Genomic DNA, 14536 nt, shown 5'->3' on the forward strand with positions numbered 1-14536 from the left:
TCCCGAACCAGGCGTGTTCACATGGGCCCTGAGTGTGTTAATCCCAGATGTCTCTTCGTCTGTCTTTTTTTTCATAGTTGTGCAGCTGGGTAAAGTATGGATCATCCTTGTCCCACATCGTTAGACTCAGTCTCTCCAGGACCAGAGCCAGTGAGTGAATGTCAAATACATGTCCTAGGGTTGTAGTTTGATTTACCATGAAGGTGAAAAGTGCCAGAACGGTCTATACTGACATCAGGTGTCTGGTTGTTGTCTGTCCGTTCAGAGCTGGAGTGAGCTGCCCAGCAAGGCTGAGGAGCCTCCATCTGTGCAGACACGCAAAATCTGACCGGACACGATCCTGGGCGACCTGCTCTACCTGACCCTGCTTGAGCAGGGGTTTGCACTACATCTCAACAGGTTGCTTCCAGCCTCAGGGATTCTGTGATTTTGCGTGTGGAGCCCTACCAGGTTTGTATCATCTACACCCAGGGCAGCAAATCACTGCTACAAGGGGTGAATCTCTCCTACATGGGGTGCAAAGCCCTTTGTCTAGAACCAAAGCAGGTGGGGGGAGAAGGATCACTATTCATGGTGCAATGAAAGTTCAGCTGGAGAATTGTTCTTTTCCTAACTTTATTCTCCTGTTCACGTTTTTGATGACTAAAACTTGGGAGCCCAGAGTACAACAGGCTGAATTTATTCATAGTCCGAGCATTATGAAAGCACTCTCTAAGGCAGTTTCCTCTCTGACTGCCACACCATTGAAGGCAGCCCTGACCTTCAGGGACCACCCTCTTCAGGAATGGAGGGTTATTCAGGCTGCATCCTGTTTGAGAGCCAGTGGCCCCTTCTGCACTCCCAGCTCACTGGGCTTGACAGGGAGCGGAGGGTGTGCACTGCTAAAGCAAGGCTGATCCCACCACCCTGCAAGCAGAGGTGTCAGCGACTTGGCTGGCATCAGAAGGAAAACACACCCTTGAGGTACAGCCTTGCATATCGCTTAACCTCAGCTGAATGCACTAGGAAGCAGTGGTCTGTCTCCCTCTAATCCTTATTCAAGATAAGGCCTTTGAAGTCCCTGCATGCTGCAGGCAGGGCCAGCTTGGCACTTTTGCCAAGTCGGTGAAACGTTTTGACAGCAACTGCTTTCCTTTTACCCAAAACAACAACTGGCTCTTGTTCTGATTATTTTAATCGTGGAAAAAAAACCTTTTATCCCGTTTCCGTCTTGCTCTGCATTACTATGAGAGAACACCATTGCCACCAGGATTTCTCTCATGCATGAATGCACAGGCTCATTGCATACAAATCTCCCTTTTCTCAGCACCCAGCCCTGTGGGGTTGGGAGCAGTGGCTGCCCTGGGTTTTGCGCTGGTCCTAGCAAGAGGCTGGAGAAAGAGCCAGCAGGTTGCAGAGCAGAGAACAGGCTGTGCTTGCCACTCTTCCTGCTGAGGAGAGTCAAACCAGTCCTTCTGTTACAGGGAATCACAGGAATGTGAGGCTGGGAAGGATATAAGTTAGGCTGTCCCTTTTCACTAGGGAAGATTGTTGTCTAGTCTTAAAACCTCCAGCTTTTAAGATTCCATATGTTTCTCCTGAGGAGCTTGGTGCAGTGTTTCACGTCCTGTCAGAGGCTCTGATGTGAGGCTACCCTGTGTCCAGGGTGTTTTCTTTTTCTGCCCAGAAAAATTGCCTGCACAGATTTTTGAGGATTTTCTGGAATTGTAGCTTGGATAGGAAGGCTACCCATGCAGAAAACCTGGACATATCTGACATATCCCCAGGACCTGTGCTGACCTATTGTACAATCTGTGCGCAGGAAACCAGACCAGGAAGCGCTGATCTTACTCAGTGGATGGGATGCGGTTGCTTGATGAATACACAGTCAATTCACAGTGTCCCAAAGTGTGGGATTTACTACACATAAGCAACTACATGTCTGATTATAGAATCAGTGAGGACGTACTGGTTTTACTGCATGGGTTCTGCAGAGAAGGACAGAAGCAGGCAACATGCCACAAAACTACAGTCCTGGACCCACAACAGCAACTATGTGATGCCCGGGGTTATTAGATACTCGCATTGCTGCTGTCTTGGGTCCTGCTTTGAGTTGCACTCATCCTTTGTGGTCTGGCCCAGCCCTCTGGGCCTCTACTTTCTTGTTCTTCTTTTTTTCCCCTGCTATATTAGGCTCACCAAGTGAACAGGTATTTTGAGGGGCTGCCCTGGGGGTCACACAGCAGCTCTGCGCTGGCTGTGGGACTGACAGGGCACAATATGCTCACACTTCCCTTAAGCACCCCAAGGTGCTGCTGCCCTGTGCCCTGCCACAGCCCCAGGGCACTGCTGTGAGGAGTGGGGGAAATTAAAAGGTACCATGAGATATCCTGAAGAAACACATAATGCTGGGGAATAGTATTTCCCTCCTTTTCCACCCTGCTTACACTCGTGCTTTCATATTGAGGCACAGCTGTCTGCATGGCCACAGTGTGACCTAGAACCTGACCTAGAAAAAGGGGAATTCTGCAGCAAATAATGTTTTGGGGTTTGCTGGGGTTGCTTTAGTCAATGAAGAGTTGTGCTGGTCTCACTGAAGCTGTCTCTGAGCAGAAAGGAGTGGCAGGGCCAAATGTGCCCTGGACTAGTGCTGTGCTGAAGACCATAGCCAAGATGGCACAGCAGCAGCAGGGATGCCTGTCCAGCTTCATCATTTCCCCTCTGCCATGCCCCTGTCCCTTGTCATCCTCTCCACCACTGCTTGGCTATGCTGTGTGGTGCCAGAGCTGGCTGCTTGCTGAACCCACCCGGGGAACTGATCCATCTGAAAAATAATCCACTGGAATAAACCCAAAAGAGTTCATTTTCAGCGCCATCCCTTCCTCAGTGGGGTCCACTGAGAAGAAGGAGGTGGAGAGGAGCAACCAGGAGACAGCTTGGTTCAACCCGCACTGCTGCCAAAGAAGGTGCCCCATGACCCTTGGCCTTTGTTGTGTGAAAACACAGCCTGGACACGGGCAGTTTCCTCACAGCTACATTAACCGCATTTTCATCTTTCTTCCATTCTGAAGGAAAAGGTGGTATTTTTTCCTGAAAATCCACATTGTCTTGATAACAAATAAACTCATTTTTGAGACAACATTCACCATATCTGCCAGATCAGCAGGGTTTTATTTCCTCTGGCTCTTTTTTTCCTTGGTTTTTTTCCCCCTCCTTCCAATGTTCTCTTAATTTAGCCTGGACCATCCTGTGACAGCAAGTCAGCCACTTGCTTTGGGCAAAACAATTTGTACACTAGATTTATTGTCTTCCTGCTTGGATGTCCATCTTGTAACGTCTTCCACATCCAGATCCATCCAAGTTTCTTTCTCTCTTTTTTCCTCTTTACTTTGAGCTTAGTGTTTAGAGGGAAGTTGATCAAACTGAGCATTCTTGTGAATTTGAGCTTGGTTGCCAAGAATGTGAGTGATTCATCCCCCTGTAAGGAAAAGTGCTGGCAATAAAACATTCCCCATTCCCCCTTTTTTACATGCAAAGTACTGTTACTGCTCAAAACAAGCAAATCTTTTTACTCAGAACAAAGTGTTAGGCTATTAACTGCACAACTAGAATTCTTAAAATACCTTTAAGCTCTATTCTTAGAAGAAAGAAATATAACCAGTAGAGGCCTTGAAAGAGATGAGATGTAAATTACAGGCTCTAGTAAAGCACCATGAAGTGGTCCCTCACCTCATGTCCTTCATATTGTTACTTTACCCTCAGAAGGACCAGATTCCAGCAGTTTTTCCTTTGCCCTTTGTGTTGTGGATATTTTAAGAACCCTTAGGGGAAGTGAAAAATAATTTCAGAGGGAAACAGTGTTACTTGGAGGAGGACAGCTGAGGCACTCAAACAGGCTGTTCAATGCCAGGAGCTTCACGTCCCAGTTTGTCCCCTGTGGTGATGCTGCCGTGTCACGATGGGCCTTGGTGCCACAGAGCAAACTCCCCAGTGACCTGCCACGGTCACAGCCACGCTCCCCGTGCCCAGACACCCAACTCACCCACTCTACCACTGCGCTGCAGCCAGCGAAGCTTTTGGCACGGCCATGGAGCAGAGAGCCTGGCAATCTGCACGCTGCTCCCCAAGAAATCAGAGGGCTTGTTTATACTCTGACAGAAAAAAAAGAAAGAGAAGTAGCTGGGTAATAAATGGGCATTGTTATAGTCAGGAAAGCAGGATTTGTCTTTTCTGGGAGTCTTCTTTTAAGAGCTATGATATTAGTAAGACTGGGCTGCTGTTTGTCATAGCTTTGGCTTTGCTCCGGGCTGGGCCAGGAAATAGCGTGCATAAGGAACCATTTCCCACATGTCAGCAGTGTCCCCACAGCCTGGCTCATGCTCTGTCAGTGACACACAGATAGGACCAACAACACTTGCACCTGACCTTTCTCAGATCTACCAAGGATCAGCTGCTTTCAAGTAGCCTTGGCCATCTATTACCTCTGCCAGCTAGTCTCTGGTAAAGCCACCCAGGACCTGATCCTGATGGCCAGGATCATGGGATTGCTGTCCCAGCACGAAGCCAGGACTTGTTCAAGCAGCCTGAAGAAGCCGTAAAACCTCCCATAGTTCAGCTGTCAGGATCCAGTGTGTGCAGAGATAAAGGAGCTACACACCTCTTACCCTGCAGCGAGCAGGAGGAGGATAAGCTTCAGAGCCCCAGAAGAAGGCACACAGCCCATTCCTGCTTTAGAGCCCTAGAAGCAGGCACACAGGCCATTCCTGCTTCAGAGCCCCAGAAGCAGGCACACAGCCCAGTCCTGATGGCCTTCCACTGCTGACATCACCAAAAATTACCAACTTAAGAAAAGATGCTCAAAGAATGTGTGGCAAAAAAAGTGCTGATCTGAATCCAGGCACCCCTGAGAGAAAATGGAGTGAGAACATCTCCATGGCTGACCAAAGATTTCATCTGCCATCTAAATATAACAAAAAGCGTGCCATGCCTTTCTACACCAAAGCACTTGTGTCCACTGGCCATAGTTCAAAGAACTAGAAGGTATGTTAACACAAATATGCAAATCTTCCCACTTTGTTTGCTGCCCGAGATGGGTGAACACCCCCAAATCCTTTATTCTGACTAGTCTTCATGGTTTCTAATGAGAAGCCAATCAATAACTTCTACAGCGTATCATTTCATCTTTGATCTTGGCGAAGAACCTTTCTGAATCTCAACCCTGTCACTGGCTGAAGCATGTTTGAGCAGTAGCTCTGTATTGTTCTGGGTGAAGCCAGACCCAAGTCTGAAACAAGTGATCAGCAGCCAGACTGTTGTGCTTTAATGGTGCTTTAATACCTAGCCCACACATCAGAATTTGCTCATAAGAGTTTAGCAATAACTGTGCCTTGCCTTTTAGATATTCCACTTCTATGTTTTCAACCGTCCGTGCTCACCTAACCGTTTGTCTCTAACAGGCAGGGAACCTGTCCCTACCTCTAGTCACCAAATCGTTGCAGTTCTCGTTATGAGAGTTTCACCTCCTTTCATATATTGGTGTCTCTTTTTCTAGTATTTGTTTCATTGAAAAATCTGAGATCTCTTTTTTTTAAAAGTAACAGTAAGTAATAATGGTATTCTAAAAGCCTGAACACCTGCGTTCGATTGGTGTATCAGCTGGTAATTATTATTATGCCTTTGCTTTCCCCCAGGCCAAATAAAACACCAGAGCATATTTTATCTTACTCCAGATTGGGCAAATCTAAACTAAGAGGTACAGAGGAGCTATTTCTCCTGCTCTCTTATGCCCTGGAGTTTTATAGAAATGAATCTGATTTTTCCTTAGCTTTGTAACAGGGGTAACAAAGCATACAGCTGACTGCAAAGTAGTAACAAACTAAGGTCCATATTTTCCCCAATCCACTTCTTTTAAAACAGTTTATCTCTTTACTTTTTCTTTCTTCATTTGCAAGAATTTGCCCCAAGCAATTCTGTGTGGCACTTACTGATTTTTTTGGGGTGCTGTACTTTCTTAAGCATCTTGTGAACACAAAAAAAGAGCATTGCTCATGCAATTGCCTGTCATGCTCTCACATCAAACCTGACAGCGTATAGCTTGTCTGGAAGCACCAGGTTATGGACAGATGTCACCTTCTGGCTCCAGCTGAACCACTGCAGGAGAGTGCCCTTTATTGCCACCGCCTCTGGCCCATGGCCCTGCCAGCATGGCTACAGGTTGTGAACTCTTCCATGTCTATTCCAGGAGACAGCAACCAGGTGACTGCAAACAATTTAAGTGTGAAATCTTTGCTAACCTGTTTTATTGTCAGGGAGCTGACAGGGAAGGATCAGCAAGAAATGCAGCAGCAGTGACTTCTTCCTGCTAGTGCCCTGGCTGCAGTGGCCACCTTTCACTCTTCCCTTATGATTGCTCATCTACAACCCCAAAGTGGCCCCGTTGTCCTGCAGCAGGACTGCAGAGATGTGCAACTACACCACGTCCTTCCCATTTCCCCAGCACCTTTTGCCATGTGCAAAAGGGACGAGAATACAGCTGATGGCAATAGTCAGCAGAACACACGGAGATGATTCTTGGTCAAAGGAATAGGCATGCACAGATTTCCTATCCACTTTTCTTTCGAAGCTATTGTGATCTGGGGAGCTGAAGTGATTCTGTCTTACATTTTGCCTACAGGACATTCTGTTTTACTGGCACTATTCCCACCACTATCGTTAAGATTATGTCAGTGTTTCCACTAAGCACTGTGTCTCTGAGGAGCTTATGGTAACCAAGCTGTCAGAACTCATTCTGGACTCGAGCTTCACATACTGTGAATTCCCAGAGACAGGCACTTTCTTTCTTTAAAAAACACTGAGTTAACTGACATTGCAATGCATAGGACATAGCATTCAGAAAAGAATTTGGGTTTATATTGCACTATTCAAACTGTTGCAGGTAATTTATTGCAGCCAGAACGTTTTGTTTGTAAGTAGCCATTCAGGGAAAAGAAAACCAAACCAATAAAAAAGTCACAGAAATTGTGTTTTCTGACCTGGATGTTGAGCCACAAAAGGTATTTCTGTGATGTAGCTGAGCTGTCTCGGGGTGCTGAGGCTTTGCTTTGTGCTTGACAAAGCTTACCGCATGGAACAACTTATTTTGGAGAAAAGTTTTGCTCAACTCATTGTGACGATACTTCTGGAGGTAGGACACATGTAATGGCTTGGGTGACATCCACCTTTGTGATGAAGGACTTGTGCTGCTCCCACAGACCTTCTAAAGGGATCTGCACACCACAGAACAAAGCCAAATAAAACAGGCCTCTTACTGTGGCTGACCAGAGAGGACTGATTTATCACCAGCTCCATTGTCATTAAAGAACCTGTGAAGTGCTCCAGACATGGGGAGATTCTTTTTGTTCAGATCCATCATCCTGGGGCAGAAAACAGAGAAGGAAGTATCTGAATATCTGTTCTGGGTGTGTGGGATGCACCTTTCTCCACCTACTATTTTCAGCAGGCACAGTGTGTGCCACAGACTGGAAACCTCTGGAGATGTATGGCAAGCTCAGGAGAAACACAGCCACAGACACTTTTGAATATTCAGTCTGATCTCTTGGAATTTACTACTTTAGGAGGAAAAGCTTGAGTCTTTCAATATTATTGTTCTGTGGGAAGGGAAAAGAACAGATACTTGGGGGAAGAAATTGGAATAAACCGTCAGCTCAATCTGTTAACGCTTATTTGTGGAAACATTCCCATCAAAGCATGAGCAGGACTGTGTCTATCCAATGGAGATGCTCACTCCCTTCTCAGACTCCCATGTCAAGTTCAAGGATGGGATCATGTTAATCTAGGAAGCAGCCAGGGAATGTGGAAGACAATATTGAGGACATCTCTTCTGGAGGGTGATGTTGGGAGGGGCCCCACCGGCCCTGCCACACAGGGCATCAGAGGGCAGTGCTGCTGCCCTAAGCGCTGCCGGCGCAGGGGCTGCGGGTCAGGCAGCCTGGTGCTCCCAGGGCACTGCTGAGCTCCCGGGGTGTCAGCAACCCTGAAAAGCACTGGCAAGGACAGGGACCTTACGGCTGGTTTGCAGAGCTGCCCCAGGGACGGAAAAGCTGGGAAGGCTGCCAGCAGGGAGCGCTGACAGAGGCCCATGCTGCCGACCGGTGTTCACTATCTGCAGTGAACTACAGGCTGACAAACTTCTGATGTTCGTTGTCCTCCCTATAAAACACAGCTCATCCACAATTTAAACAGTTTCCACGGATAGCAGTGACAAGCAGCCCTGTGTTCCTTCCTCACTGTGCAGGAACGTTTCTGTACTGAGGTAATTTCATACAAACAGTAGGGGGGAAATCAATAACCTATGGTAGAGCATTACCCAAGTTATAGAAGCAGTTTATTGCTCTATTGTGTGTCTAAAATTTCTGGAACATTGTAGCAGATGTATTTTATAGAGAAATGACAACACATCTTAATGAAATCCAGGTTTCAACTCTGGCAATGTTTTTTCCTTAATTTTATATTTTGTAACTGAGTCTACTGCCCCACCAGGAAAAATGAATTGAATATTCAGCACATCTCACCCTCACACCTTCACATCTATTTGTACAGAGAAGAAAATAACTCTACTTCACAGACCAGGGCTGATTTTTACTCTACTTGAAACTGAATTTCATCTTCGTTTGTTTTACAAGGGCCAGTTTGTTCTGGTCCCTTCCAGGTGAAATTCAAGCAGTGCTTACAATTTTTGCTGGACCACTCTTGCGTAACACATACTCTTGTTGATGTAGATGGCAGTTGTGGGCTGGGTCAGTCCAAAGTGCTGCAGAGCTCTCCCCAGGTCCCTCCTCACACCACCTGGGACACTGGCAGAGTCTCAGCCTGTGTTCCTGTTGGTGCCCACACCGGGAGCAGCATCCTAGGAGAAAAAAAAGAAAGATCCCCAGAGATCAGTTCCTTTCCCCAGGCCTGCCACAGAGCACAGGAGCATGGTGGATGTCCTTCTGAATCCCTCGCACAAGCAGGTGCATCAGGTACGATGTACCCGCCCAGAGTCAGTTTGTCTCAGTTAACTAGGGATAAATCGGAGTTTAAAAAACAGATAATATTTCAGTCAGCTATAACTGCTTTATGAGAACATCTCTGACACAGGGGCAAGCTCCTGCTCCTCTGCCAAACAGTGTTTCTTTCTCAAAGGCGTGGGCATGCTGCAGGTTTTCAGACAAACTGCTGTAGGTGTTTCAAATGAACAAAACGGAACAGAAGTGTGAGTGTTAGCGCTCTTCTGCCCAATGTGTTCCTCTCGGAAACATCTTTTTTTTCCCTGAAACCGAAACAAAAGCATCCTGAGGATGCTCTTTCAGGAAACACCTGATGTGAAACAGCTCCATCCAAATGGCAGCATTGCAACATTGGGAAAAATCACTTGAAACAAGGTCCTGCACTGGTGAGTGGGAGGCAGCTGGTTCACCGGCACCTGCACAAGGCCGGGCACAGCGACTGGCACCACAGCACTTGGTGAGTCACCTCATTTTGGGGTATTCTTTAACACTAAATAGCCTTCAAAGTGGTTTTGTTAACTTGAGGTCCTTCTGATGACTACAAGAAGAAAGAAGAGGAAAGCATATAATCTATGCAGACGTCTAGATCTGACCCAGGCAGGTAAGTCTTAGTGCTCAAGTGAGGATTGTGCCTGGGGCCCTGGGAGTTTGCCCCAGCCAGAGGGGTAAGGCAGAGCCCACTCATGCCAGGCTCTGCCACGCTGACTCACCCACCCTCTGCCTCACACGAAACTGGAATAGAAATACCAAAGCCCCACAGTTACGCTGCCATTTGTGAGCCCAAATCATCTCAGCTGCCAACAGGACAGTGAACAAAAACCAAAGCTTAAATGAAAACAGTGTCATTTTCTAGCAGCACTACAGGACTCTCGAAATCCACACTCACTTTGGTGCAAAACACAGGAAAGCAAGATGCTGTAATGAAATCTATTGCACACAGAGTTCTGAACAAAACCGCATCAGTGATGCTACTGAGACAAAAAATGAAGGAAACACCAGCAAGGAAAATGTGTCAGGTTCTTGCACCACCAGTTAAAGCCAAGTCTGTGGTAGAAGCCCCATCACATTTGAGGCTTTGCACAATCTGTTGACTGCAGCTGAACCTTCCACAGTCAAGATGAAGAGCAAGCCCTCTATCAAGCAAACCCTACAGGATACACCTACAACCACGAAAAGCTCAGGAGTGGAATGCAGTCCTGCTTAGGAAGAACTCATCAATGTAGCTAATGAGCCCAGGAGCCTGTGGAACCTGAAAACAGAACGCTGCAGAGCGGGAGGATAACTTGAGTTCTTTGAACTGAGACTCAGTATACTCATGGGTCTGAAATGTTCAGTGTTCCTTGTTCTGGTCATATGTTAGTTTTTCTAGTTTCTTGAAGGTTTACCTCAATGGCTTATATCCCAGGCCAAGCTGTGCCATTCCTTTCTGTACCTTACCTGGGACACTTTTTATTTATTATCATCTTCTCTGTTTTGCCTAAAAAGTTGTAAGTCACCCAATATTAAGTGCTCCTTTTGTTTTCCCCTTTCCACCACAATTTACCTACGTGTTTCTTGGGCGAACAGGCTACTTGACCCACAACACTCTTCTCTAAATAGCTGTAGCAGCTTTGCCCAGTCCCATATCTTAATGGCACCAAGACACCATTTCATTCATACCTTTCCCAGCTGCTCTGATAAACAAAAGTTTGCTATTTAAATAACCACTTGAATAGGAATGTATGTTAACAGTTTTTGAAGAGGCAGTTCACACTTCTGAGACCACTTGCCTCAGTTCTCTACAGGCATTCCTGTCTGAAAATGTTTGATATATATTTGGGGTATCTCCTTTACAACAAGAAAGGCTACAGACATGTACAGGCTTAGTCTGCCTCACTGAGCTTTCGTTCTCTCTAGAGCACACACTGTATGTATGTTTGCACATACGTACACTGTTTGCTCAGAGCACAGTGTCCTTGACAAGTAGAGGAGATCCCTCAACCTCAAAATCTAAGAAAATCTGAAAGGAAGGTGAAAAAATTGACCAGCTCCCTTCTACTGAAAGGACAGACCCCATTCTACTCCCATACTCTCCTACCCTCTCCCAGCTGCTCCTGGGCATCCACTTCCACCACTCATCTTGCACCAGGTCTAGCAATCATGGAATCAGCTTCAAAAGCATCAAATGCAATAAATTGTCAGAAAACCAGTCTCCAACAAGATAGTTTATCTTAAACCAGGGAATTTAACTAATTCTTGGAAGCATCTAGTGAGTGCCACACCTGGCAGAAGGGAAGGGGAAATCCCTCACATAACTGAGAGTAAGGACGGGCAGCAGGGAGCTGAGTCTCCCTCCTCTAGCAAGAGCGAGCGGCTGGATCAGCCAGGGTTCCCATGGGACTCAGCCTGAACTGGGGGAATCCAGCTGCTGTGCTATGCCCTGTTTTACGAGGCAGCACCACTGCCAGTGGCACTTGTGTCCCCCAGCCCAGAGCACAGAACTGCATTTCCATTTCCCAGCAATTTTCAGCTTTCTCTTCCAAATATGAATCTTAGACTGAAATTAACTTGTGATTGCTAATACAGTTCACCAATAATAAAGCAAGTCATGTGTGATCCAGCAGGGACTGGGGCTGTTCAGCCTGGGGAAGAGGAGACTGAGAGGGGACCTCATTAATACCTACAACTGTTTGAAAGGTGTATGTCAGAAGGATGGAGCAACACTTCTTTCTGTAGTGTCCAGTGACAGGACAAGGGGTAATGGACAAAAGCTGGAACACAAGAAGTACCATCTAAAGTTAAGGAAAAACTTCTTTACTGTTCAGGTGAAGGAGCCCTGGCACAGGCTGTCCAGGGAGGGTGTGGAGCCTCCTTCTCTGGAGGTTTTCAAAACCTACCTGGACGTGTTCCTGTGTGACCTGATCTAGGTGGGCTTGCTTGAGCAGGGAGTTTAGACTGGATGATCTCTAGAGGTCCCTTCCAACCCTTCCATTCTGTGATTCACATGAAACTTGAGCATACTAGGTCCTTTTTCACACAACTAAAGCAAAAAGTTCTAGCAGAAGGAACTAGTTAGATTCACAACAGAACTCTGCTTTATTTGTTACAGCTGTTTCTTTACGATACCTGATTCTAGACATAAATTCCTTTGTTTTGGAAATGGCAGTTCACATACTGAGCCCAAAGTGCATGCTATCAGGGCAGACAGAATTAATTTTAGCAGTGTAGTAAACTGTTTCGTTGCCTGGGAAATCAGGTCCTGCAAATGGTGGCAAGGCTGAGTCATTCCTTTTGGTAATAAAATGATGATATGCTGTAACTTAATGTAGATTAAAAACTGTACAGTGCTATCCAGGCTTCCACAGAAGGAAGCTAATAAAAGCTGAGGGTGAACCCTAATAGATTGTTGGTTCTCTTGTCTTGTATTGGGTGTGTCAGAAATCAACATTTTTAACCAATTGCTCCTGGTTGTGCTAGAGGTGAACTGCAAGAGCTTTTGTCATTTTATTTTTGTAAGCACGGACTCATAACCTCTTTTGTTCTTTATGGCACAAAGAAACCTTACAGGTGACTAGATTGTCGTATTTTTTCCCCACTACAGTTAAAAAAAATGATTACATTGGAAATGTGTTTCTATTCTGTTTGGAAACATGAAATCAAACCCCATCACCCTTTGAGCACAGGCATTTCAACGTTTCTAACCCCTTAACAAGCACATACTTCTTCCATGGCGCAGAATTTAGTGTACGTATTTCTCCCTGACAGGAGACTCAGACTCAGGAAAGCAGCTCCACACAGGTGTAACGTCACTCTGAATCCCCTTCCTCAGAGCAGCACATTGCAGAAGGGGGCCCTCAAGACAGCCTCAGCAGTGTATAGCTCTGCGCTGTGCTCTGCTCTAAGCACGGACAGAAACGGGACTGTTGGGGCTTGAGGATGGCTCAGGGGGATCCCATCGCTGTGTCTGGAAGGGAGGGAGGGAGTAAAGAAGTCAGAGTTCTCAGTGGTGGCTGGGGACAGGGCCAGAGGCAACAGGCGCATACTGTGATACATGTAAGTTTCAGGTTAAACTGTGAGGGTAACTGAGCACTGGAGCAGGTTTCAAAGAGAGGTCTCCCATCTTTGGACATACTCAAAACCCACTCAGATCTAACCCTGAGCAACATGCCCTTGTTGATCTTGCTTTGAGCAGGGGTTTGGCCTAGGCAGCCTCTTCCTGAACTTTCTTCCAGCCTCAGCAATTCCATGAGTCTCTGCCATTCCCTCCTCTTGCACATGCAAGCACACACATTTCTGCATAATTTTACAGAAAAAAATCTGGTTTACTCTTGAAACAAGATTTTAACAGCATTTCAGGAAACAATGTAAGTGTAAACTGTGAAAGCAAACGAACCACCTCTTCCCCTCATTCTAATGTAGAATCATGGAATTGTTTTGGTTGGAAAAGACCTTTAAGATCATTGAGTCCAACCACTCACCTCACACTGCCAAGCCCATCACTAACCCATGTCCCTCAGCACCTCATCTACAGGGCTTTTAAATATCTCCAGGGATGTTGAGTCCACCACCTCCCTGGGCAGCCTGTGCCAGTGTTTAACAATCCTCTCAGACAAGTTTTTTCTAATATGAAATCTAAACCTCCCCTCTCAATATTATAAAAAACATCAGAAATATTAATCTCTCTCCTTATTTTGTGAAACATCATCACAGACTCAAATTTAACCTAATACAAGGGACTCTGTTCTTGGGAAAAAAGGGAGTACTATAAATGGAAAGCATATACCTTTGATCTTGCCCAAATGTGGCATTGAAGGAAGCTGAATTCTACATACGATTTAGCCCTTTCTAATTTAATTTACTGCTAGTTACAGTGGTTGATTGCATTATTTACCTGCTTTAGACATTTGTCTATATGTCTCCATATAGTAAGAAGTGTGTTGTTGGGTTTTTTTACCAAGAGGCAGCAGTATCGGTAACTTATAAAAAGCGTTTCTAAGCATTAGAAAACGGGCAATGACCCAGAGAAAACGCGGATCTAACACTGAGCAGGACAAGGAGAAAAGCTCTAGGGCTGCATACCCCAGTCCCTGCGAGGCTGAGCAGTGCCACGCTCCGCTCAGAGCAGCGGCTCTACCCGATGTTCACACGTTTTAGGAAGAATCGGGTGAAGTCCTGTCAGGCAGCTACTAGCAATGACGCCGACGAGGCAGCTGCCAGCGCCAGCAGCGCCCAGGCCAGCGCAGGTGCCACGCCAGCCTCCGGCACGGCAGGCGCGGGCAGGCCGCGGGGCCAGCCCTCCCGCCCCGCGCACGGCCGCGGGACCGAGCGCCGCTCTGCCGGGCAGCGCCCGCCGCCCTTCCCCTCGGGCCCCGACGCCGACTGAGGGGCAGCCGGCGGCCGCCTCCCGTCCCCCTGCGCACTGCTCCGCGCCCCGACGGCGGCCCCAGCCCCCCCGCGCAGCCGGTCACAGCCCCGCGCCGGGCCCCGCGCGCCGCCGCCCGCTCGCGCCCCGCCCCTCCCTGCTCTCGCGA

Source organism: Colius striatus, chromosome 1 (assembly GCF_028858725.1).
Source record: "Colius striatus isolate bColStr4 chromosome 1, bColStr4.1.hap1, whole genome shotgun sequence".
Taxonomy (NCBI): domain Eukaryota; kingdom Metazoa; phylum Chordata; class Aves; order Coliiformes; family Coliidae; genus Colius; species Colius striatus.